At 39.5% G+C, this 27169-nt stretch overlaps 1 long non-coding RNA gene across 1 annotated transcript; it reads left to right on the top strand.

The window, feature by feature from the left end:
* The first annotated feature begins 7496 nt into the window (after positions 1-7496).
* On the top strand, positions 7497-26904 carry LOC116691977 (uncharacterized). Its single transcript, XR_004332599.1, has 7 exons — positions 7497-7928; positions 8786-8904; positions 9052-9088; positions 13586-13631; positions 13904-15010; positions 25050-25188; positions 26437-26904. It is a non-coding gene; the product is annotated as an uncharacterized LOC116691977 (long non-coding RNA).
* Positions 26905-27169: the final 265 nt, after the last annotated feature.

Here is a 27169-nt window from a genome sequence, read left to right as displayed (position 1 = left end):
TACAATTTTAAAGCTGCTCGTAATTTTCTGTGACATCATGTCTCTCAGCTTGCTGAGTTTCCTGCTCCAGCAGGGAAATATACAATAAGGAATGTTGACCAACTTCTTTCCTCTCTGGAACATCATGTATGGTGCGGATAGTGAGTGGAAAACTCTGAAGACAACATGACCTCTCTGAAGTTTAGGCAAGCTAATCCCTGTTGACATGATTTACCACTGTATAATTACAATAAAATAATATTATATACAGTGATCTTTATGGGCATTTTTACCAAAGCAAAGGTCCACATTCTTGACATTCTCCTTTTGTTTGTCAATTCAAGCTGGAAAAGGAAAAAAGCCTCTACCAGGTTAAGCAGTGTAATATTTAAATCAGTGAATCAAAAATATTGTTTTATCATATCTAAAATAGTGATGGCTTATACGTGCAGTAACTAATTTTGACCACTTGGGGGCAACAGAAACAAGTTGTGAACAAATCATATCTTTAATTTGATATGGAAAGCTTTATCTATCATTAGCCAACAGTTGCATATTGGCACATCTAACAGATATAGAGCAACATTAACATTCGTTTGAATCCAATATTGTCATCGCTTTTGGCTCTGCTTTTTGCCTCCACTAACTTTTGATGGAAATATTAAGTAGGTTACCATCGGTCTCTAAAGGATAATTAGACTAACTGGTGATATTTTAAAAACAGGTCATTAAAAAAACAATGTATTTCCATAATTCCAAGACTATTCTAACAATCTTTATGGGGGGAAAAATAAAACCTTTTTAACCGGTTTCCCAACTTGCGACAAAAAAAAGAAAAGAAAAAAGATGGCAGCCAGTCATAGGCCTATAGCCGAGGCTACCATTCACCTGGATAAGTAGCGTTAGCCAAACTGAGTCGGCGCTTTGAAAATGTGTTAACGTCCAATATCAATTCGACTGTGTAGCGGACGTTTTCATCCCGGTGGTTAAGAATCTTTGTGGATTCAGAAAATAGCGTCAGAACAGCGGTAAGAATTTTTAAACGGCATTTCTAGAAATTTCGAACATCGCTAATTACTGATGGTTACCTGTGTGACGTGAATGTATGCTAATACGTGAGTGGCATGGCACTGCTAGCTAAGTGCTCCACTATGTTCACCTGCTAGCTAACGTTGTCTGCTGTTTGGTGCTGGTGGGTTTAGTGTATCTTTTTGTAGCTGTAAAGTTGTAGGTATAAAACCAGAATAATGAGCTGAAAGATCCTAAAACACTCAGTAGAGCTGAGAGGAACTAGAGTTGGGTGATACACTTGGGCACTTTATGTTTAAATTTCACAAGTAGCAACTCATGCTAACAATTTTTGGTTCCCAGAACGTTCTGGGAACGTTCTTTTTGGGTTGCGGGAATGTTCCCTGAGGGTTAGGTTGGTTGTATTTTGGTTGCGTGTTGGTTAGTGATACATCGTTACATAACCAAAATGTGGTTTACAGCCACTAAGAATAAAGAGGTAGCACATTTGTAGAGCTAAGTCTCCAGACGTCCACAAATACTTAGTAAACAGATAAGTGCTAATATAATAACTTAAGTTAATGCAGTCTAAGTAGCTTCAGATAAAGCTGAGTGACTGGATAACTGGCTGCTTGCTCAGATCTAATCCTACACACATCTGGAAGTATAGCTTACTGTTACTGTGGAGAAGAGTACACCACAAACAGTTGTCAGAATTACTTACGGTGGACAATTTGATCACTTAGTGGTTTGTGAAATAGCTACACAAATGACTGTGTGATTCTACACAGGCTGAAATACACCCGGTATCAAAGCAGGAAGGTCAAACAGGGATACATATACTAATCAGCACACAATGTTTGTTCAAAATGCTGACCTGGAATCCATTACCACAACTCTAGCATTTTCACCTGTTTTTAGGTTTTTAAATATCAATGAACCCACCAGTTAACTAATTCATAAATAAAGCAATACAGTAATGGACAGTTTTAGATGAAGAGAAATTTTCAAAAATGTACTCCACTTGAACTTGATGAAACGATTTATGTTTTTGACACTTTGGCAGCAGTGAAGTTTTTTTTTTTTTTTACTTTTCTCGTGCAACACCCTTTCATGAACATACACATGAACAACAGTATGCATCCACCCAGACTCCTATAGACATTCTTCCCAAAATCCAAAATGCATGACATCTGGTGAGAAATGTAATGTACTTGCACATACTTTGAAAAAAATAAAAGCATGCGTCATGGGAAATGTACTATGCAATTTCAAAGCTGGGATCCACATTAAGGGAGGGGTCCACTGTAAGACAAATATGGGGCCCCACTGACTAATGTGCACGCATGAGGGAGTGACCAGACACATCCTACATGTAACTATCAGACAGATGTGTCAAAGGCCAGTGGGGGTTAATCCTGATGCTTATGTAAAAAGTCACCACAAAACGTGTTTGTTGTTACTCTATACAGCGCGCATGCATGGAGCGCCAGGAAAAATTCTGGACATTTGGCTCAGCATCGCTGAATCCTTGAGGTCCAGGCTGTAGCCTTGTGCTACAACCTTTTGTTTTAACTTGCGCATGTGATTGGTCCCTTGTCTTTTGTCTATCTGTGTGTGTATGTGTGTCTCTGTGTGTGTCTGTTTATGCATATGCTGTTTTGTCTCTCTCCCTCCCATCTTTACTGTTTTTATGGCCGTAGGATACGTTCCTAGGTTTCTCCAGTTTACTGTTTTTAATTGTCACTGTTCATAATTTCTAAATATAAAAAAAGGTTATTGTCATGTGTGGTATGAGGCAATACTTTATATTATGCTTTTATTGTTAAGAAGTCTAAAATGACTAAAATCACTGTTAAAATGAAGGGATTAAGGGCTGCATTATCAAAGAAATGTAATAAATGAATGATGGAAATTGAAAAGCCCAAATTAAATATTTTGTTTCCATAGACACCTAAATGGCAAACAACAGTGGAAACTTAAATTGATATCCCGTCTGTTTCCTGCACATTGCTCCTTGCTGTCGTTGTCTATTACCAACATCTGCTGAGAGAAACAATCTGGAAGGCATTGTCTCTTCTTTTTTTTCCAGTGATTGAACTGTCTACAGAAGGCACATCACACCCTTCAGTAAAGACCACGCAGTGGACTATATACTAATGATAATTTACTAAAGCTGACTTAGTATATAATACAATATAATTTATCAGGATGATAATAAAAAGTGTATTAGTAGCCTCTAAATAATTGAACTGAAACGTTTATTAAAAATTTACACACACACACACACACACACATACATACATACATACATACATACGTACATAACATACATACTGTACATACAAACATGCACACAAAAACTTCTCCCCATGTTGAAAAAATCCCGACCTTAGAGTGAAGCACACAGAGGAAAGTGAAGTTTGAATGTGATCGTTGGGTTAGGATGCCCCCTGCTGTGGCCTTAGGGGCAAACTAAAAACAGCCAAGTCAAAGTGAAATGAAACAAATAAAAAGCCAACTGAAAACAATTTGTATAACTTAAGAAATACGATTCACGTATCCCAACCACGAGTTTATTTTTTATTTTTAAAGTGCTATTTAAATAAAATGTATTCTGTGCAATTGAAAATAGCCTGTGATGACATAAAATGTAAGTAAAGGAACCGAATAGTTACAGTAACAAAAAGAAGTACAAGAACAGATCCAAAGTAAATGGAATAACCTTAAAAAAACTAGAATACTATACATATTATGAGCATCTACTGTGTACAAAATGAAGTTGTGAAATTGTATTTGTGTACCATGTATAGTGTACAACACTATGCATACATTAATATACATTGTTAAACAACTGCAGCGTCTATTAGGAAACACATAATTAAGTCACAATTGTTAATTAACCTTACTTGCAGAGTTACTTTATTATTTTATGTGCCCAAAGCTAAATGAAGGGTACATAATGGCCTTAGAGGATACATTTCCAGTCGTGAGATTGTTTTCCATGTTAGTAGTCCTGTAGGTGCTGTGAGCATCTCGGGTACCAACTCCAATTACATAGTCAGCTTCTCTCTACGGGGTCCTACATTAAGACACGATTTTCTGTTAAAGTTGGAACAATGTGGGTTATTTCAAATTAGACATTTCTGTATTTATGTTTTTTGTCCTTGCTTCTATTGGTGTTCTGGAGTGGGCAGGTTTCAGCTGGAAAAGGTGACGACATATGTTTCTGAGATCTCCCAAGCCTTACCCACAGAATTCTTTTTTTTTTTTTTTTTTAAATATAAATATATACCCAAATATATTCTCAGTTCTGGATTTGTACCCATATACTCCAAATTCCCCTGGGTTCTATCAGTTTAATTTGTAAAATCTTTGCTGATCTATTGTCTGTGGAGCAGTTCCAGACTGATGACATCACAAATTTCAGTTTTCGCAGTCTAGTTTTTAGGGACATATGTTTAATAATGTGTCTTTGACCACAGGAATAGCAATGGGTGTAAAATGGGTGTAGTTCCTGGTTTACATGTGATTACTGCTTATTTAGCAATACATATCAAATTTTATAGACACTTTGAATAGTACTTTTGAAAGAAAGTGCCCGCTATATCATGCTATATTTAGAAATAGTGGAAGTGGAGACCCCATGTTTATGAAAATTTGGAAAGTCTGACACCAAAGACACTTGATCTTTAGAACTTCCACATTCACCCCTTTATAGTCAGTAAAGATAGTTTTGATTATTTGGGTGTCTGTGTAACATATGATTACAGTTGCTTGTTTAACAAAAACTTCGCTAAGGCACTGAATAAGGCTAAATTAGACATGGAGAAGTGGTCAAAACTCCCTCTGTCTCTTGTAGGAAGAATAAACTCAGTCAAGATGACAATCATGCCAAGGTTCTTATATCTGTTCCAAACCATACCAGTCTTTATTCCTAAGAAATTCTTCAAGGAACTAAACAGACATATATCTGTGTTTATCTGGAATAAAAACATTCCGAGAATTAGAAAGGAATATCTAGAGAGACAGAAAGAGGACGGGGGACTGTCCCTACCTAATTTCCTTGGCTATTACTGGGCAACCAATATCCATATGTTTTTGTACTGGTTTATAGATCAGACGGGTCCTGAATCCCCAGATTGGGTCCACCTGGAACAACACTCTAGCAATCCAGTGTTGCTTAGCTCATTAATATGTAGCCCTTTACCTCTGAGTAAATGCCACAGGACGAATAATCCAGTTGTTGCGGGCGCTCTTAAGATATGGCTCCAATTTAGGACTCATTTTCAATTTAGAAATGCACTAATTGCATCTCCTGTGCGATGCAATGTCCAGTTCATCCCATCCTTGATAGATCCATCCTTTCAGAAGTGGCACGAGAGAGGCATAACTTGCGTTAAGGACCTTTTTGAAAGAGGTCAATTTGTTTCTTTTGAACAACTTAAAAGGCGCTTTGGTGTCCCTCAGGCTGACTTCTTCAGATATCTCCAGGCGCGTAGTTACGTGAAAACTAATTTCTCATTAACACTGCCTCGAATAACGTGGATTGATGAATGTTTGGATATGAATCCGACTGATAAGGGCTTAATATCAGTTATATACGGCAAAATTCAGAACGCTGCATCCCCATCACTTATACATCTAAAAGAATCATGGGAAGAAGAGTTAGGGGAACTATTTACTGATACAGCCTGGCAGGCTGCAATCTCAAGAATCCACTCTTCTTCAATTTGCATTAGACATAGCCTGCTACAATTTAAGGTTCTGCACAGATTGCACTTGTCCCCTAATAAATTAGCTAGAATGTATCCTGGTGTAGATTCATCTTGTGTTAGGTGTGGACACAACCCTGCTGATCTCAGTCATATGTTCTGGTTTTGCCCTAGGCTCCTCCCCTTTTGGGAGTCAGTTTTTAGGACGATTACACTTATATGCAAGAGGAATATTGATCACAGTGCTCTAACTGCCTTATTTGGGGTTGTCCCTCCGGCTACACCAATAACAACGCAGCAGGCCAATGCTATAGCATTTGTTACACTGCTGGCAAGACGTCTAATATTATTCAATTGGAAGAGAGCTGCTCCTCCATCTCATAAGCAATGGATGGAAGATGTTATGCTCCATCTGAAGCTTGAACATCTGAAGCATACAATACATGACTCAATCCAACAATACAATATCACCTGGCAGCCATTTCTTTTGCATTTTGAGACAGACTTCTGAGCATGTAGCCCTCCCCTCCTCCTTCCCCTTTCCCCCCCCCCCCCCTCCCCTCCCCCCCCCCCCCCCCCCCCCCCCCCCACTAACTGTGTGATGTTAGCACCTGTTGTCATTTTGTTTTTGTTTGTTTTATTGTTGTTCTTACATGTACAAGACAATAAAAAGATTAGAATAATAAGAACTTCCACATTAAGCTCGTACAGATTTTACTTTTCTTTGGATGGAAACCGCTTAAGCCCCAGAAAAATCTTTTGTTTAACTCCCTGCAGTCGGCTTCTTCGAAAGGAAATGTAATCCCGCAGGTTAGTGAGCTATTATTAGCTATTATTATTATAAGTCTTTACGTTGGCTTCCTCTGTCTCAAAGAATAGATTTCAAAATACTTCTGCTGGTTTATAAAAAAAAAAAAAAAAGGTTTTCTGCCCCAAGAGTCTGAACCAAAAGAGGGAAGCAGCATTCAGTTTCTCTGCTCCACATACTGTATCTGAAACACACTTCTGGACTGTAAACTGTAGGTCGGCACCTACTCTCAGCTCTTTTAAATCAAAGCTGAAGACCTTTCTTTTTGACATTGCCTTTTTTTTTTTTTTTTTTTTTTATTATTGTGAATTTTATTTGTGTAATCTGTTTTTAATTTTGTATTTATTGTTTTTAATGTACTAACTGTTTTTAATGCATTATGTAAAGCACTTTGTATTGCACTGTTGAAATGTGCTACATAAATTAAACTGCCTTGCCTTATAGGCAGGATCAATAACGGTGCAAGTAATTAGAATTTTCAAGAATACTGGTGAGATAGATAGATAATCACTTGTATGAGCTCGACATAATACATTAGTTTTCTTTAATTATACAAGCATGTGCTTCCTAAAAGAGAAAAGTATACGTAATTTCATCCGGAACCGGAAGTACAGAGAAGTGGCTCCTCTTGTTTCTGCTGTGCGCCCTCTCTCTCTGCCTGTTTGTAAAACTGCGTCAAAAGCACGTGATCCTGTTGACGCCTTTCGAAGCGCCGTCCAATCACGAAACGGGGGTGTGTGTGTTGGTGGGCGTGGCTTGTTCGTGTTGCTGTGACTATGTCGATGGCCAGTGTTTCAGAGCAAGGGGACCACTCCGGATTCGATATTGGGAGATAATGACAGCTAATGTCGGAGTAGAAATAGTTTGGTATAGTTTCAACACGGGCGACCTGTTGCGAAGAAAGAGGCGCTGTCGGTAAGCCGTCGGCCTTTCAAAGAGAGTGTGTTTACCGGTATTTAGCGACATGAACGTGATGTTCCCCGGTGAATAAAATAACGTTACGATGGATTCAGGTGTAGTGCTTGTATAGTGCGCGGTCGGCTGTATTAGTAACGTACGTCTTTTGTTTTCCGTTGTCTTGTACCGTATGGTGTTCCACTAATGTTACAATGTTCATGTCTATATATATATATATATAATTGTATTTGTTTTGAAACGTGTGTTATAAAGGCGAGTGAGAAATGCGCATGGCCATGATTTGATTAGTCTGTTGCGACGTAGTGCGCAGTTTCCAGCGTTGTTTCCAACGTTACCCGGAAACAAGCAAGGCATTTGCTCTCAGCTGCTTCCTTATAAAAACACGTCTGGGGGATGTGGGCCTCATTTTCCTTCGGAGCCAGAGCAGCAGGGTGGGATGGAGAGGTGTATGCTGGATGCTTGCTGCAGGAGGATGTTGCGCACTTCAGTTTACCTCAGGAGTGAGTGCTCTTTGCATCCTTGCGGTACTGCGTAACGATTTAACTCATGTGTTAGATGTTATTTTCTGTGTTTTGCATTAGACTTGATATATAATTGTTTGATCAGTATAAGTAGCAGGTTACTAAGTTTAAAAGTTACAGAGGAGGGACATTTCTTTAAACTAGTGTTCCCTTAAAAAAAAAAACCATTTGAAAATACATTGTAGCTACTTTCTCAGGAAATTTAAATTATAGTGCGCTGACTTTGATTGTGTTGTTGCACTGTTGCACCTGTCAGTGTGTCATTCTGTGCGTAGTGCCATTTCCAGCTGATCCTGTATTTAGATTGTAACATAAAGGAATGTAAAAAAAACTAGTTGTCACTTATAGCAGCATGTAACATAGCATATAACAGCATGTTGCTGTAAATCGGCCTGAAGTTAAAATGATCTAACATTGCTTTTTCCATTGTTCATTTGCAGAAGTAGATTTTCTTTCAAAAAGTTTATTTAAAAAATATATATATCATTGCTTCTTTCTAAAGACAAATTAGTGTTAATTGTAAACCCAAAGTGCGTGCGCCTGTTGTGCCAGTGCCTTGACTCAGCACCATCCATCCAGAGGTTTCCATGTCATACGCACTTTTTATTCCTGATGTCAACAAACCCTCCAAAAGCAATACACTTACTTAACACAGGGGGGTGTATTTGTGCAGGCTGAGGTCTTTTTACAGAGCATGAAGTTATCAGAAACCGTGTTCTTGGAATGAGTCAGATGTTGTTAGTGAACACTACAGAGTGAGGGTAAAACAGCAGTAGCTACACGAGTGCGAGTGGACTGCATGTGTATGTTCATCTTGTGCTTTGTGTCAACTTCAGCCGACAGGAGGACTGGCACATCCATCGGTTGTTCTTTGGCCTGACATCTCCTGACATCCAAACATCAAACCCACTGCAGTCGGTTGACCGATTGATTTGCTGACTGCTTCAGTGGCACAGTAAGAGAACATGTTGTTTTAATAGTGTGATGGACTGGGCTCTGAGGGCATAACTATATCGGCGAATAGAACAAAACAATAAACGTAAGCTTTGGAAATTGACATTGCTTGCCTTCTGGATAAATATTGGTATTTCTCTTTTCACAGAGATAAAGCAGGTATTGCATTCAACTCCTTGAGAAAGGTAAGAGCCAGTATATTTCCCAGCAATCACAGCCAGTATCATCTGTTTATATCAATTATTGTCAAAAAGTTATAAGTGAATTACAGTTGGCCAGTCCCAGATTAGTGGAGCCAGGGGCCAGCAGTCATACATACAACCGAAATTACAATGGCACAGCATCAAAGTGTCACATAATGTACACAATAAGTACTTTTCTCTGATGTTGTCCATCACTGCGATGCCAGAAACGGCTGAGCTTAGGGGAAACATTTTTAATTCACTTGCTAGTGTTGTGGGATTTTCTCAAGACCTGCTGACGATAGAGCTTTCAGTGACTTATTTTTCATCATACAGTGAGTGATGCTGCAACACGTGCGGACGTCCCCAGAGAGAGCCTGTTTGCATTCTTCTGAGTGGTAACTGCAGAACCACTGAACCAGATAATACCAGAAAAAGAGTACACTGTTTACTTTCAATTAAACGCTTTAAGAAGGTTATAGCTTTTTTTGCCTAAATGTACATCTGGGTGCATAGGAGCTATGCCCATTGTTCCCAATACAGCCCAAAAACAATATTAATGGAGCTGACTAGGCACCTTTTCAAAGGGAGAGATTAAGGTTTAGGAAGTAGAACAGGCATGGCTGATAGATGACATAGCTAAAATTAACACCCTACCCACTGGATGAGAAGCATAAATAGCAGACAGGAAGGACCGGCACTTGAAGTATCTTTAAAGCTGTAGCGTGTCTCTGTTAGCACAAGCACAAACCTCTCCCAGTAAAACCTCCTGTTTTCCTTAGAGGCTACAGGGTGCAGTATGTTGGGAAAAGAAATAATAATAATAATAAGTTATCAACAACAATTGAATATCTGTAGTGACTGGATATGGACAGATACATTTTTCACTTATCTGTACTTTACTTAAGTAGAATCAGTAGTGCATACCTTAACTTTTACTTTGTTACAGTTTGCAGCAATTATGATGCTTTCTACTCCACTACATTTTATTTTTATTTTTGTAGATTCATTTCCAGTCTTTATTTTTACAGGACAGATGAAGACATGAAAGGGGAAATAGAGGGGGAATAACATGCGGCAAAGGCCACAGTTCGGATTCGAACCGGGGCCCGCTGCTTCGAGGCGTAAACCTCCTATATATGGGCGCCCAGCCCCTCCACTACAATGTTCCGTTCCATTTTGGTTCCATTTTCTGATCCAAAGTGTCTTACTGACCATCACGTACGGCACGAGCCGGCCCAAAGTAGAAGTGGGTGAGCAGGTCAGGGACGGCAAGTCACGGGGATCACCGTAGCTCTCCGCGGGGTAGTGGAGCTGCCGAGCCTGCTGGCGGAGCCCTGACTGCTGCTGCTATAGGCGGAGGTGAGAGCTCAGCCGCCCTGAGGCTTTACGGATGTTTACAGCCTGTTTGTGGTTTCCTGAATTTTTGTCTCGAAAAGCGACTCCGTATAAAGAGAGGGTACATGGAGGACAGACCAGAGTTTAGTTTTTTTGTTTATTTTTCAGATATAATATAGACATTAAGATAATAAATCGTTATGCAAGTACTTTTAATACTTAAAGAACATTTAAAATCAGGTACTTTTTACTTTCTGCTTAAGTAGGATTGTCATTGTTGCACTTCTACTTTTACTAAAGTAAATATGTCTCTGGTTGTTTGTACTTTTACTTAAGATTCAGTACTCCATGATGAATTTAGTAGTACTGTCACCGGCATATGACAGCATTGAATATAAGATACACATTAAATGCAATAGTTATTTTATATAGCGTCCAAATCAATGCCCTTTTCAAAATGGAAATCTTTCATCCAATCTTCGTTGCAGGAAATGGAGCACCAAACCAAGTGCCCAACTTGTATTCATATTCCTAAGCGTTGCTATAGTTATCTTGCACAGGATGCACATACAATGCTGTGGAAAATTATTTTCCCCTTTCCGATTCCTGTCATACTTAATTGTTTCAGATCTTCAAACCAAATGAAATATAAGACAAAGACAACCTTACTCAACACACTATACAGTTTTTTTAATGATCATTTATTGAAGGAAAAAAATTCATCCAACACCTATATCATTTAAGTCAGGACTTTGACTCGGCCAAAATAGCGATGCACCGATCCCATTCTGATTTTGGCTTTAGGGCAGATACTGACTCAATAGCTAGGAAAGCAATGTTTAAGTCAAGCTTAATGTTGTCTTACTCATAAAAGAGTGATCCCAGCCCAGCGAGGCATACAGCTTATTAATTAAACACTGGTACCAGATACTGTACTGTGTATTGGCTGATAGCCAAAGCCCAGGTCTCCGTATCGGGACTGGAAGACAAAAAAACAGTGCTTAATTTAGTTTATTTTGAGCCATTAAGAGGGAAGCTTGCTCTTGTTGCAGTCTTGTTGTCTTGCTGCATAACAAAGTTGAGCTTGAGCGTCCGATCCCAGACTGATGACAGATTAATTTGGAAATTTGAATTTGAAGGAATTTGATGGAAAGCAGAGTTGATGCTTCCACCAATTATGGCAAGTTGTTTTCTTCTACTTTGGACCCATCACTGTGTTATTTGGCAAATGAGAGACCGCTGAAGAGCCGTGGTTTTCACCCTGCAACTCTCCCATAGGTGCCATTTTTTGCGCGGATTCTTTGTCGTGGTGGAATCCCGAGGCCTGACGTTCCTTAGATGTTTGCTTAGGTTCTTTTGTGACTTTTTGTTCCTGTCAATGTCGGAAGTTTTGTTGGCCAGTCACTGCTGGGAAGATCCATCACTCTTCCAAGTTTTCTCCATTTGGAGATAATGGCTCTCACTGTGGTTTGCTGGCGGAGTCCCAGAGCCTTAAAAAAGGCTTTGATATAGACTTTCTTTCTCATCTCGCCTAGAATTTCTTTTGATCGCATGCGTCATACTGTGCTGCTTGTTTAAACCTTTTAGCCAACTTCACATTGCTGCAAAAGGTTCTACTTTAGTGATGTTTGATACAACAGGGCAGGCAGTAATCAAGCCTGATTGCGTCTAGTCTAATTGAACCCAGTTATCAATTCAATTTGGTTCATTGGTTGAATGAATGGGAGTGACTTGGGAGGCAATAGCGTTTTAACAAAGGGCAAATTGGTGTTGGATTTTTTATTTCTGTGTGACAAATGTGCAAAAACAGGACATCTTCATTCTGGAGGAGAATTTGATTTAATTTTATTTATAGTATCAAATCATAACCGTTATCTCAAGACATTTTACGGATAGAGTAGGTCTAGACCACACTCTATAATTTATAAAGTCACAACAATTCTAGTCTTTGCCCCAAGAGAAGCGTAGTGCGACAGTGGCGAGGAAAAACTTCCTTTTAGCAAGAAACCTCGGCCAGATCCAGGCTCTTGGTAGGCGGTGTCTGACAGTGCCGGTTGGGATGGGATGAACAGTGGGAATAATAGTCATAATAAAGATAATGGAACAGTGGCTAAAAATGGTAGAACATAGACCTGAATCCTCAAATCAATACCATCCGCATCTACCAGTCTGCTCAGAGCAAACATGCCTTGATCCCTGAGATCCCTTACATTTCCCTTATAGCTCGAGGGTGAAAGCCGATTCTTTTGCCGATGCGCTCTCCTTTCTCAGTCTTGTAAGGTGAAGCTGTGGGCCCCATATCCTCTGGTTCCAGTGGAGAATTAGGACATCACAAGTTGCAAGTGCTTTAGGGGAGAACGTGTACAGCCACATGAAAAGCCCCATGAGTGATGAGACCTGTAACTGGAGGATACTGAGACATTTAATACATCAAAATAGAGATGGTGCATGTGTGCCTTGTGTAAACTACAAGGTTTTGGTGGTTAGTGAGTCAGCACTGCAGCATAGTAAATATTCTCAAAACGTAGTTTACTGTAGTTCCCTTGAGTTGGAGTCAATAGTCATGATGTTTGGATACACATCGTCCCCTGTGGTAGGGTTGTTCCAAGTTTAATAAAAAAAACAAAAAACTGAATCATTTATGAACCGACTTGGTAAAGTGGTAAGTTGGCACTAATGGGAACTTTGTTTACTTTTTGTTAACTGAGACAAAGCTTTTATTTTAGCCTAGCACATAAATGGGACTTTATGCATCCGCAGTGCAGACAAACCTAATAGGCACAGCGTTGTTTAGAACAGACAAGCTCATAAAAGAGACAGAACCGAGCTTGTTCCTCTTATTTGCAGTGTTGCAGAGGAAGCTAACCCAAAATGGCTAATTTGGCACATTTAAGACCAACTACCATAAGAGGAACAAACATTATTTTTCATTGGATTGACCAGACTAATTATGGATATTGATAGTGGGGAAACCATTCATAGTGTAGGTTTCCTGATTTGGAATTCATCCAAAGTGCATTGTCTAATGGAGTGTTCCACATTTGTCATGACTCATATTCATGTTATAAGTTAAATTGGATCATTTTTTGTTTTTTAGGGTGTTATGTTTTGGTTTTGCATTCTAAAAAGTTTTTTTTTCTTCTCCTTTTTATCTTCCCACAGCTTCATCAGTCAGATTTGTATACAAATGAAGAATCATCTGATCAAGGTATGTAAGCATGGCAGAGACTCTCGTCTTTAAAAAGAAAAGAAAAACTCAGCTAAAGTTTGACCTAACCAATACAGACTATTTACAAAGCCGGAACACAGTCCTTTTAAAGGAACAGCTAAATTCCTGGCTTGCATAGATAATATACTATTTTTATACTACTTTTCTTTTTTAAGTCTTACCTTTTTACAAGATTTGTGATTAGTTGAACTGAATAACGGTATTATTTGAACAGAAGCAGAGGATAAAACTGTTCTCTGTGTCTCCTCTAGGCCAGATCTGTGGTAGGAAGCGCCAGGAACTGAAAGAGGAAGTACACGCAGTAGTGAGTGTGATTGTGACAGTCAATCCCCTCACACTGTATACGATGTTTTCGTACATATATAAACGCTTGCTCCACTCTGGAAGTCAAAAGTAGTAACATTGAATAAGGAACAGCATGTATTCTGCATCAGAAATCACTTTAGTAACCAACATATGGGCATTACAAAAGCATCACATCACAACGTAAACAGAGCGCCATGTAAATATTCCCTTTGGTGCAGATTCAGAGGTAAATAACATCCCTCATTAGACTGTTTTTTTTTAATTATAAGAGCCAAAAGACAATCTGAGTGCTTATGCAACTGATACACATGCTGGTGATGTGCCTTTAAAAGCAGTGGCTTGTCAGGTGATCGAGGAGGCTCAGTCAGCTCAGCCTCACAGACAGAGGAGCCGGTGCGTCTCTAGCCGAGAGCAGAGAAGAGTGCGCCAGAGAGAAGGGCAGCGAAGAGTGAGAGAGACCCAATTATATGGGAGCATGGTGGAAATGGGGACACAGCAACGTCACAGAGTGGGGGACAGGGAGCCATGGTGGTAGGGTTCCCTTTAACTGGAGTCTGCTCATGCTCACTTGCCTTGTGTGGCAGCTAGCAAGTGTGTTTCAGCTTGATCAAGAAGTTGCGTTGTGTAGCCACAACAGTTGTATGAAAGCACAGAGAATTAGGTGCTGCGTCACACTCGGGAAGAGGGATGGAGTGATCATACGCGCATGTGCATTGGCACGCACAGCCGTATGCATTTGTGTGGGTTCTGCACTGTGTATTTGTTAGCTTGCAGTAGCAGTGTAATAGCAGTTCTGCCGTTGAAACAAGATGAAAATAAAGAGTGCGTGTGTTTCAGAGGCAGGCAGAATAGGAGAGAGAGGGAGATTCAGGGAGGGAGGGCGAACAAGTCGGAGAGTGAGAGAGAGAGGTTTTGGATTAGTTGCTACGTCACTTTTTCATGTCAGGAGAAACAGAAGCTGAGATAACAAGCCCAGAGTCATCGAATTTTTTCACCTGAAGTCGACACAATGGTTTCGGACAACCTCGTCTTTCACCTCCTCTTCCTCCTTGGTAGTGTGTGTGTGTGTGTGTGTGTGTGTGTGGTGTGTGTGTGTGGTGTGTGTGTGTGTGTGTGTGTGTGTGTGTGTGTGTGTGTGTGTGTGTGTGTGTGTGTGTGTGTGTGTGTGTGTGTGTGTGTGGTGTGTGTGTGTGTGTGTGTGTGTGTGTGTGTGTGTGTGTGTGTGTGTGTGTGTGTGTGTGTGTGTGTGTGTGTGTGTCTGTGTGTGTTCTGTGTGTGTTCTGTGTGTGTTCTGTGTGTGTTCTGTGTGTTCTGTGGTTCTGTGTGTTCTGGTATCGGGAGTTTCAACATGGATGGCTGTTGTCCGACACAGTTTCTCTAGGTCTTGTTGTGATAGCATGGTAAGGTGTGTGGTTTGTTTGGGCAGAGGTGCGACAAAGGGGTTAACAAAAGAATATTCTGGAGTGTTCTTAATATCACAGCGAAGCTCGGTCAGCAATGTTTTTTATCAAGGTATTCAGACATCGCTTTTTTTACACCTCAAGAAATATGATTGGACTTTGGTGTGACTACAATCATGCATGGTGGCATCTTGCGTATTATAAAACAGTATTGGACGTTTAATACACCAATGTATGAGAGTGTGCGCAGATGCAGCCAGGTGGAAATCACAGCAACCTTCAAAAAAACGACAGGATAAGTTTGTTGTTGAATTCAAGTCAAGAGGTTAACAACTTATACGTCACCACTTACGTACGTACACATGTGTCTGTGTTCGAACTGTTGATTGCTGACCTACTTTGTGGTTAACTCTTGGAGTTGAAGGACAGAGTAAACATGGAGAGGCAGGCATGTATGAAGGCAAAGACTGGTTGGCATACAGCTGTATGTTGCTATCAGACAACAGATCAGATCAGTGTGCGTATGTGGCTAGTGGCTCTTGTGTCATGTGATTCGTTTTCACCCTCCAGGGCCACTGTTATTTGCCAAAACCCTTCCCAAGACACATTTGTTTCTACGTAGTTAGGAGAGACCGAGATGGTGACGCAGTCATATCTGGGCTGGCTTTCTCTTTAACCAGTACACAGCTTATAACTCTCCCTTTCTCTCTCTATCTGTTATGTATCTATCTATATGTCTCGGAGAAAGGGAGCAACAGAAGGGGTCTAAATGCCATGGCTTAGGATCAGAGAGAGAGAAAGGGAGAGAAATGGAGGAGAGAGGAAAAGAGATTGACAAAGAGAGAGAACTTGTTTACCTTGCTCTCTTGGTGACTCTGCTTTGGCTTCTCTCCAGTTCACACGCACTGGACTTCCTAAAGCTGCTGCATCACAGGCCCATCGGGCCAAAGCTGGATTCTCATTGGGTAGGAGGAGCTTCCCCTGGCTCCACAAGCTGCACAGCAGTACTTTATTGGTTTAGTAAAAGCAAGCAGCTGGAGTTCAACATCTGATTGGTTATTTTAAAAAAAAGCACTGTTCTCTTATACAAAGGCTTTGCAGTAGCAAAAACACTTTTCCATGCATACGTTAGAACCATCTATGTTTATATGGGTTAATATATTGATAAAAAAGATTTTAGTAAAAATGGTAACTTTTGTTTCCCATGTGGGTTTAGAAAGCTGGTGATTTAGATCACTGACTGTGTTTTTGTTTGGGAAGTGATTATCATACATTTATCATTTAGTCAATGCTATCAGTACCTGTCGCTTATGAAGCCGTGGGCCTACCTCAGGCCTCGGTAACACATTGTTTAACAATTCTATTTCTACTTTTCTTAGTTTGTACTAAAATATTGGGCTTTTCTCAATTTTTTTTTTTTACAAATGTAAGTCAATGGGCGATGTCTTCCAATCCTCTTAAACCCACTCCAATCCAAATGCTAAATCCTTCCGCATACTTTCAGCTTCAGACTTCGTTTATGATTAACAGTTTATTGGTTTTTCAGAAAATTTAAACACACACGCATATCTATCAGAAAAATGAAGCAGTACACATATCACAAAATAGAATGAAAGGAAGACAAAGCGCGGCCATAGAAAAAAACTAAACTATAACAATACATTTTAGAAAATTATGAAAAATAAAAATAAATAAAACAAATGTAGCCGCAAGCGGCGATTCACAGGTTCAAACCTTTTTTCTCAATAGTGACTTCAAAGTAATTTCACACATGTGGTCCAACGTCGTTATAAAACATATCCTGCAAGCTTTGTAACGATTGGACAAACTGACTTTGTTGAAAATGCCTACAACTGATTGGTCAAAAACATTTTTTTTTCACTTCAGTGTGATATGTAGCTCAGTCCATCTCACGGCCATTTGAGAAAATAAGATGACCAATACAAAAACAACTGCTAAAAAGCCGCAAGTTATTGTGCATTTAAAGCGCCTCCTAGTGGTCAATTTGAACAAGACTTGCAGTGTATGTGTGAGGTCGTTATATAGACATTTCTTGGAAGTTTTGTGTTGATTGGACAAATATTTGGTCATTTATAGCCTGATTTGTGCTATATCACCTGCAGTTTGTTTGCATTTATAGCGCCCCCTGGTGTTCAACTTGAATGAATCTTTCAGGGCATAGTTTAGGCACTTTAGTAGTAGTAGTTCAGGTACTTATGAGGACATATCCTGAGATATGTTGATTGGATGATTAAACAATGAATTTGTGATTTATAGTGAAATGTGTGTAATGCCACTCACCTATCTTGTGCTTGTAGCGCCCCCTAGTGGTGTATGTATATAAAACTGTCTGGATATATCTGGGGCACTTATTTGAATACACCCTGTGAGTTTTGTGATGAATGGCCTTACGGTTGCTGATTTGTGTTCCTTTAAGTCCAGAGCCATGCCCCTTTTTGAAGTTCATTGATCAATAACTTGACTAGTAATTGATCTCAAAAATGTGTTTTTCCAAAAATTCAAAATGGCAGAAATTTTTTCTAGGCGGATGTTAATGGTCCTTAAGGCTTTTTTTAGAGCACATTACGCTGCACCTGTGTGAGAAATTTCAAGTCAATCGGACTTACGGTGTGGGGGGCGTGGCCTTTTAAAGTTTGCATATTAAAAGCATAAATAACAGCGCCACCATGTGGCCGATTGGATTCATATTTCTATAGAAGTACATGCACACTGTTTCTATGGGAATATTCTTTTGAGTTTATTTTTGTAATACCTGACAAAACCTGTGTTGAAAATAGAACGTTGATATTGGAGTTTACCAGTGACCTGGAATAATGTAATTTGATTGGCTGCTAGATGTAGTATAAAAAGAAATGGTACCCTCCAAACAGCCAGAAGCCACTGGACCTTTGACCTACACGGAATTGCTGTTAATTTATAAGAAAAGTAAAGATCCTAACTTTTTGTATTTTATGTTTTGAAATTTTTTGAGTAAACAGGCAAACGCAGAACTTTGGATTCAAGACTTTTATTTACTGACGTTTTGTGTTGAGTACAAAAGAACTTTGAAGTCCTAAGCTAGTGAGTCAGCTTGTAGCACTCACACACCATTTCCAGTTATTCCCCCATGTTCGCATGTTTCGAGCTCATTCCATTTCACGGGAATTTGAGCCAGCGCAACAGACAACTAATAGACAATAACTTAAACAGAGAAACAGAGAAGGGTTCTACCGCTTCATGGTTTAAACCCTAATAATAATAATAATTATAATAATAATAATAATAATAATAATAATAATAATAACCTAAACAGAGAAGGGTTCTACCGCTTCATGGTTTAAACCCTAATAATAATAATAATTATAATAATAATAATAACCTAAACAGAGAAACAGAGAAGGGTTCTACCGCTTCATGGTTTAAACCCTAATAATAATAATAATTATAATAATAATAATAATAATAATAACCTAAACAGACAAACAGAGAAGGGTTCTACCGCTTCATGGTTTAAACCCTAATAATAATAATAATAATTATTATAATAATAATAATAATAAAAAATAATAATAATAATAATAAACCTAAACAGACAAACAGAGAAGGGTTCTACCGCTTCATGGTTTAAACCCTAATAATAATAATAATAATTATAATAATAATAATAATAATAATAACCTAAACAGACAAACAGAGAAGGGTTCTACCGCTTCATGGTTTAAACCCTAATAATAATAATAATAATAATAATAATAATAACCTAAACAGACAAACAGAGAAGGGTTCTACCGCTTCATGGTTTAAACCCTAATAATAATAATTATAATAATAATAATAATAATAATAACTTACACAGACAGAAGGGTTCTACTGCGTTGTGGTTTGAACCCTAATAATAATTATAATAATAATAATAATAATAACTTAAACAGACAAACAGAGAAGGGTTCTACCGCTTCACGGTTTAAACCCTAATAATAATAATAATAAATAATAATAATAATAATAATAACTTAAACAGACAAACATAGTAGGGTTCCACCGCTTTACGGTTTAAACCCCAATAATAATGTGTATATATATATATATATATATATATATATATATATATATATATATATATATAATAATTTAAAATAATTTTTTAGAAAAAGAGAGAGTGATGCACAGAGCCCTTGAGTTTACAACCTGGCTTATATGTACTGTAGGCATAGGATTTTATCAAAATGTATCCCTCAGTCATGTTTCTTAGGTAAACGTTATGTTTATGAGCCGGAACGCCATTAAACGCCCAAAGTGTACAAACGATACTTCCCCCATGTCAAGGTGTACTCCTCCTCCACTTTATCAAGCTACCTGTAGGACAGTTGTTCAAGGACAGCCAGCTGGCCCAGAGCGGCGCGCCACAGATCCAGTGCTGGCGCAGAGGAGGCCTTCCATTATTTGACCAATAGTCTCCGGCCTAACATGAGGACAATCTGGGTCCAGAGAGTGGAGGGGTCAGGTCACTTAATGCAGAGGGGGTCAGCTTCAGACTTTTAAACTTTCAACAGGTTACAAGACTTTGAACTGGCATTCAACTTTTTTCACTTGTCATGCACAATTGATATAGAAAAGTCTCAAGAATGTGAATAGAATGTAGAATGTGTCTTCCCACACACATTACATGTCTACATCTTCAGCCAAGTCTTGAGATGCTCAAAGGGAAGAGATTTCAGCGATACATCTTTTTACAAGGCGCAAGTTTCATTTGTCAAGTAGTCCCTTTCTATTTTTTTCCCTCTTTATTGTCGAACAAATTTTACAAACAACAAGCCAGGTTGAACACGATTTCCGAATCGGTTTCAAAATCCTTATGTCTGATTTGTAAAAATAAAATTTCTAAAATAAAACAATAAGAAAATGAATTAAAGTGCATAAATTCTAAATAATAAAATATATGTACTAAATGTGTAATAAATACATATAAATGGTCTTCAATTTAAATTAAAGGTTAATGCATTCAAACTATTAAATTGTACAACCTCTTAGCAGTTCAATATTTCTGGAATTATCTCTGTTGTCACCACTTCTACTCAACAGTGACACAGCATATTGCCCGGCTACAGAGACACACCGCAGATTGGGATTGGCTGATTAGACCTCCGTCAGTTCTTGCCTGTTTCTGATTGCTGCATCACTTTTACGCTATTTTTGGTAACTCTCTCTCTACTTTTTTAATTGTTAAAGGTCCCATGGCATGAACATTTCACTTTATGAGGTTTTTTTTAAGATTAATATGAGTTGCCCCAGCCTGCCTATGGTCCCCCAGTGGCTAGACATGGCGATAGGTGTAAACCAAGCCCTGGGTATCCTGCTCTGCCTTTGAGGAAATGAAAGCTCAGATGGGCCGATCTGGAATCTCACAGAAATGGCACATACATAGGAAGGCTCATTGTGGGACTGGCTCTAGTGGCTCTAATTCTGCACCAAGGCTGAATGTTGGGAAAGAGACTTCAGATATGGAATTAGGGGACCACTAGGGTCTATATAAAGAGACTTCAGAAACAGTATTAGAGGACCACTAAGGTCTATATAAAAGAGACTTCAGATACAGTATTAGGGGACCACTAAGGTCTATATAAAAGAGACTTCAGATACAGTTTTAGGGGACCACTAAGGTCTATATAAAAGAGACTTCAGAAACAGAATTAGGGGACCACTAAGGTCTATATAAAAGAGACTTCAGATACAGTATTAGGGGACCACTGAGGTCTATATAAAAGAGACTTCAGATACAGTATTAGGGGACCACTGAGGTCTATATAAAGAGACTTCAGATACAGTATTAGGGGACCACTAAGGTCTATATAAAAGAGACTTCAGATACAGTATTAGGGGACCACTAAGGTCTATATAAAAGAGACTTCAGATACAGTATTAGGGACCACTAAGGTCTATATAAAAGAGACTTCAGATACAGTATTAGGGGACCACTGAGGTCTATATAAAAGAGACTTCAGATACAGTATTAGGGGACCACTAAGGTCTATATAAAAGAGACTTCAGATACAGTATTAGGGGACCACTAAGGTCTACATAAAAGAGACTTCAGATACAGTATTAGGGGACCACCAAGGTCTATATAGAAGAGACTTCAGATACAGTATTAGGGGACCACTAAGGTCTATATAAAAGAGACTTCAGATACAGTATTAGGGGACCAATAAGGTCTATATAAAAGCACTTTCATGTTGGAACTATTTTCTTTCTACCGATTTACACCTGCCGACCGTATCACCACGCAGAAGGAGACACACTCATGGACGAAAAAGCCCTTCTTGCCTTTTCTCTCTCTCTCTTTCACAGCTTTGTCGAAGTTACCTTCAACTTCTGAGGTGGATATGGCTAAGTTTTGGGTCAGAGTCACTATCTAGGCCTAGGTCTGGGATAAATTGTGCAAAAGGTCAAGGTGCTCTTGTTGCAGCAATGTGCAGTATGACAAAAACATGGTGTTTTCTGAAAATTAAACCACATAAACCTATTGCGGTACAACCTCTAAATGAACCTGAAAATGAGCATTACATGAGCACTCAAAACAACACTGTTCTGTTCAGTTTATTTGCGTGTTCCTTTTCAAGAAAATACATTTTGAGATTAATTGTGTTGCTGAAATGTCTGTGAGAGGGGACATTATAGCACACCCGCATCAAGTAACATTAAAATGCTCAAGTTAGGGATCGGATTGCCCTGTCTGAATCTGCATGGAGAAGTAGTTGCTCTGTCTTTCTCTGGTTCCTCCTTGGGCTGTCAGCAGTAAAAGCTCTGTAAATGCCACTAGCATAAGCCACATGTGTTGCACAGCGCTTGCACGCAGTTGTCACTTTATCCACCACGTTCCCTGTCATTGTCAGGTAGAGACTGACTGGCATCTGCACTCGGCACCTCAAACTGTGCAAGGCTTTTTTTTTCCCTCGATGACTTAATTTCAAATTTTTTCTCTTTCTCTCTCTCTCTGAACAAGCCTTTTGGACTAAAATCTGTGACGCTAAAATGAACAGAACAATACATACATAAATGCCCCAAACTGACTATTGAATCAAACGGTTCTGATTTTTTTTTTTTTACTTGGTTTGAGTAATTTCTTTTTTTATTTAGAAAAAAGTAAAACTTCCTGGATTCCAGCTTCTTAAATGTAAATATTTTCTAGTGTCTTCAATACTCTATGACAGTAAACTAAACACTACCGGTCAAAAGTTTGGGGTCACTTATACATTTCCATACCACTCCATTATAGACAGAATACCTGCTAATTTGGGTGCGGGGCTGATCTTTAATGCAATATCTTCTTTGCCCATTATCAGCAACCATTCATCAAATGTTCCAAAGGCACATTCTGTTTACTAAGTTATCGTTTAAAAAAAAAAAGTAGAAAACATTGGAGAACCATTTTGCAATTATGTAAAGCACATAATGTAATTTGAAAACTGCTGCCCTGGTTAAAAAAAACAATGCAACTGATCTCAGCTGGGATTCTGTCTACAATGGAGTGCAATAAAAATTTCTAATTGACCCCAGACTTTTGACCGGTAGTGTATATCTTTGAGTTGTGGACAGACGTCATCTTGGACTTTTATCAACATTTTTCTCCATTATCTGACATTTTATACACCAAACAAGTAATCGATTAATCGAGAAAATAATCAATGTGACTAATTCTAAGTTGCAGTAAGTTTGCAGGTGACCTGTCAGTTTCTAGGCTGCACCAGCAATTAATCAGAGTTAATTGAGTTTAAATGCACAGATAGATGCTGTTTTAAGTTTCCAAAGAATAAATAGTCCCTTTCTTCCAATTTACAGTGACATATTATGTCCTTTCAATGAGATTATGGGAAACCATGGAGCTCGTAAAATAAAGCCTTACCTTAACTGACATTTAAAGAGCGGCTCAGCATATCTCGCATAGTGTACATGCCTGACACTGATACCTGTGATGAGGAAGGATTTAAATCCCTAGACAAAAGAGGCCTTCTCGCTCTCCTGGCTCAAATTCCAACATGCAAAAAAATGCCACATTTAGATGATGCAAGAGTGTGTTTGGCTGCCCGTGGTCTGCATTGCAGCTGCAGCCTCTACAGTCAGCGCCTTTCTCTCCTCCAAATGTGCTGATGGTATAACATACTGTATACAATCGCTGCCTCTTTAGTTTTTCTTTATGAAGATGGTCGTGAAGAAGAAGTTGATACTTCTCATCACTGCTGAAGCTGGAACTCTACCAGTCACCTCACCCATGTGGGGTCCTTCCTTATCAATGAGTTAACATCACGGTTAGCCACTTAGTCCAGCAGTCTGTGGCTATATATTAACACAGGGCATACTCATGACACTCAGTCAGATACAAAAGTACACTCGTCCAGCTTCCATGCAGACAGCTGATTTATGTAATATGTATTTTTTTCACAATAAGCTATATTTTAACATGATAGTATTTTGGAGATGTGTGGAAAAGTACAACTGTAAGCCAACAAATTGCTTAAAATGCATGTTACATTGCAGTTTACTCACTCAGCAATTTACTGTTGGTGTTTCTATTTCTTTGGAAATGAGGACCGCTGTGAATGTTTCCCCCCTACGGGCTTCCCTAGGGTGCTTCACAGTTCCATTCCCTTTCTGTCGTTGACTGCTCGCTAAAGACCTCCTGTCCCTTTAAATCTTGTGTAAGCATTACACAACAGGTCCAGTGGCACACAAGCAACAAACAACCTGGAAAAGCAAACTGACAGGGTTGGGTTGAGCCAGCCAGATGAAGGAACCAGACACCTATGGACAGACAGGCCCTCTGATCTGAGCCCTCACTGTGGCAACAGTGCAAACACACACATATACATAGCCTTACACACCCTTTAACACATAAACAGAAAAAAGGCTTGTTCTGGTTTATCTGAACCCTGTGAGGACTTGTAAGAGCCGCATGGATGTTGTCCTTCCACTTGTTGTGGAAAATCAAAGAAAATTGCATCTGATGTTTAGAGGCTGTGATTAGGCTTCTCTGGTTTTTGCTTTAGTCATTTTTCGAGACTAGTAGTATTTGTGGAAGTTGTCATTGTAAACATGGAGAAATGAAAGCAGACTGTGTGTGGGTGTTTGTTCTGGAGGGACAGAGGGGTTTGAAGCAAGACAATGTTAGTAAGTGGTCTTTTCACTTGCATGCAAAGAATTCGAAAGAAGCAGGAGGAAAAGAAAAAGGATATTTGAAATGGTTGGGTAGTTTTATACTTTGTTGAAGCGCTTGGCAACAAGTCAAGTGAACTGGCCACTACCTATCTTGGTCCCGCCCTCTCAGTGTATTGTAGCTGCGTGTTTGCGTCATGGCTCTCCATGCCAGCGATTTACTGCCACTTCCTTGCTTAATCCACTGTAGTGGTTACTATTTTACCAAGAAACAGAGAGAAGAGGACTCATCGAGGTCTGTATGCAAAGAGCTGCAGGTCAGTCTAAAAGATATGCAGTGGCAGTGTTCTGTGTGTTGGTTCTTGTTTGGCCCTGCACACATCCACGAAGCTTGGATCAAGTATCAGATCAGTCGTGTGGGCGTGTTAGAGAGAAATAGATAGAGAGAGAGAGAGAGAGAGAGGTGTTCTGGTGCTTTCTCAGTGGTTTTCCATTTCATCTCTCACTGCTTCCCTCCTCTCTGCTTTCTGTCCTGAACCAGGGCGGTGACTCAAACTTGTTTTTGGGCACGAGCATGAGCGTAACCCATTCCAGAGAGCATCACAGTTATGGTCTCTGACAGTCTCCCAAGATGCCGTCAAGATTTCCTGGAACATCATTTTGGTCCACTCAAAAATAAGGTAGAGACAGACACAATTCAAAGCTTACTGTGCCTACACAGTGTAATGGCATTAAGGCATTGTTTAAAAATTGAATTGTTCTACTTGGAAATGGAAAGGCCTCCAGATGAACCGAGACGTCACACAACACATCATACAGCTGTTATCTCTCAAGAACGTTTCCAAATGAAAGAAGGAACGATCTGTTGGGATTAAATGTTGCGCATATTTGTCTGATATTACTGTGGGGTTTTGGTTTCATAATTCACATCTGTATAAAGTGGTCTGTGATGGGTAGTTTCTGCATTTCATACGATTACTGTACGTATAATCAGCTGTTCCTTAAGAGATGTATTTTCCACTCCTATCCTTCTACAACTTCAGGTAATGAGTGATAAAAGTCAAGTACCTGATGAGAAATAGATGTCTAACTGTAAACGGTAATTAGTCAATTTTAGGGTATATGTTGCGTGGGCCACTGGGCCTAGACAATGGGGGGTCCAAGTTGTTACAATCTCTGCTTCCATGACACAATTTGGGGGTGTCATGTAGAGTTTGCCCTTCCATATTTGTTACGATTCTGTTTGGGATTTTAATGAACGCCCCGCGGCTCTAGTAAAAATAGAGCAGGCATTGACTTGAACGGCCGTGATCGCCTTGTGAAGGATAGGGAGCAGAATTGCATCTCTGCAGATGATGTGGTTCTTTTGGCTACATCACCTACCTCATGTGGATGAGCCCATGGTTCCCTGCCGGAAAGCGGTGGATTTCTCCCTCCGGGTCGGGAGTGACTTTCTGCCCCAAGCAAAGGAGTTTTCAAGTATCTTGTATCTTGTTCACTAGTCACGGTCAATGGCATTGGGTAGTGACCGAAAGAATGGGATCAACATACTGTATACAAGCAGCCTCCTCCATGGGGGGGGCTGGGCTCAGCTTTAGAGCTGAGGACCTCAGGCATCTGGAGGGAGCTTAGAGTAGCTGCTCACTCGCGTCAAAAGGGGCCAGGTGAGGTGGTTTGGGATGGTCAGAATGCCTCTGGGCACCTTCAGTTAGAACTGGACATCTAGAATACTTTGCCTAACTTTCCACCCCCCACGACCCACATCTGTATAAGAGGATCCACAATGAATGGGAGGATGGAGTTCTGCTCTTATATTCTCCACTATAATGACTTGGTCTTGTTTCTTGTTGTCACGCTAACAACTAATTTGACTTTTGTTTTTCACTATGTTCTGCTACTACTATGTTATTTTTCATTATTCTTTTTAGATTCAAGGGTTTTTTCCACCACAGAAGGATGCCTTTTGTCAAGAGTACCCCCCTTGGAAGCTGGTTTCAGATGGTGGCTTAGAGTATTGTCATCTATCTAGCACCATTTGAAATCAGTGTTCTTGGGGTGGGAAGTGTATTTCCCCTGCCAGCAACACGCAGCGGTGTCGTGTCACCAGGGGCGTCCGGAGATAGACGTATTCCTCCCTGAAGAACTACTCAGTGGGCTCCAGACCACCGGTCTATGGGGGATGTCCTGACAGCTCCAGCTCTTTGTCCTCTCTCCAAGGTTGACCGATTTCTTTTGGTGTTCAGAGTCTGCTTTTGTTTCTAGCACCATTTGAAATCGGTTACAGTGAAGGACAGATCATCTCATCATACCTTGAGGAGGATTTTACAAGTAAGCTGTACGCTTTATTTTGTGGATTGACTGTAGTGAAAATTACAAATTAAACACAAGTACTCTCATCCTGGATCTCTCATTGTTTGCAGTGGAGAAAGAAGTATTCCGATTCTTTCCTTAAGAACAACTCTGTAGAAAATACTCTTTACATTATGAGTAAAAGTAATTAAAAGTACATAAGTATTATCAGCTAAATGTGTTATTTTTAATGTAAAACTTTAATCTGTACAGTAACGAAGCTGTTAAGTCAACGTAGTCTCGTAAAACATTATTTTACTTGAAATGTAGGGAAGAAAGCATAAAGAAGCATTACATGAAAATACCAGTAGG

The sequence above is a fragment of the Etheostoma spectabile genome, chromosome 7 (assembly GCF_008692095.1).
Source record: "Etheostoma spectabile isolate EspeVRDwgs_2016 chromosome 7, UIUC_Espe_1.0, whole genome shotgun sequence".
Taxonomy (NCBI): domain Eukaryota; kingdom Metazoa; phylum Chordata; class Actinopteri; order Perciformes; family Percidae; genus Etheostoma; species Etheostoma spectabile.
The sequence above is the reverse complement of the archived record's forward strand: the minus strand, read 5'-3'. Positions and strand labels throughout refer to the sequence as shown.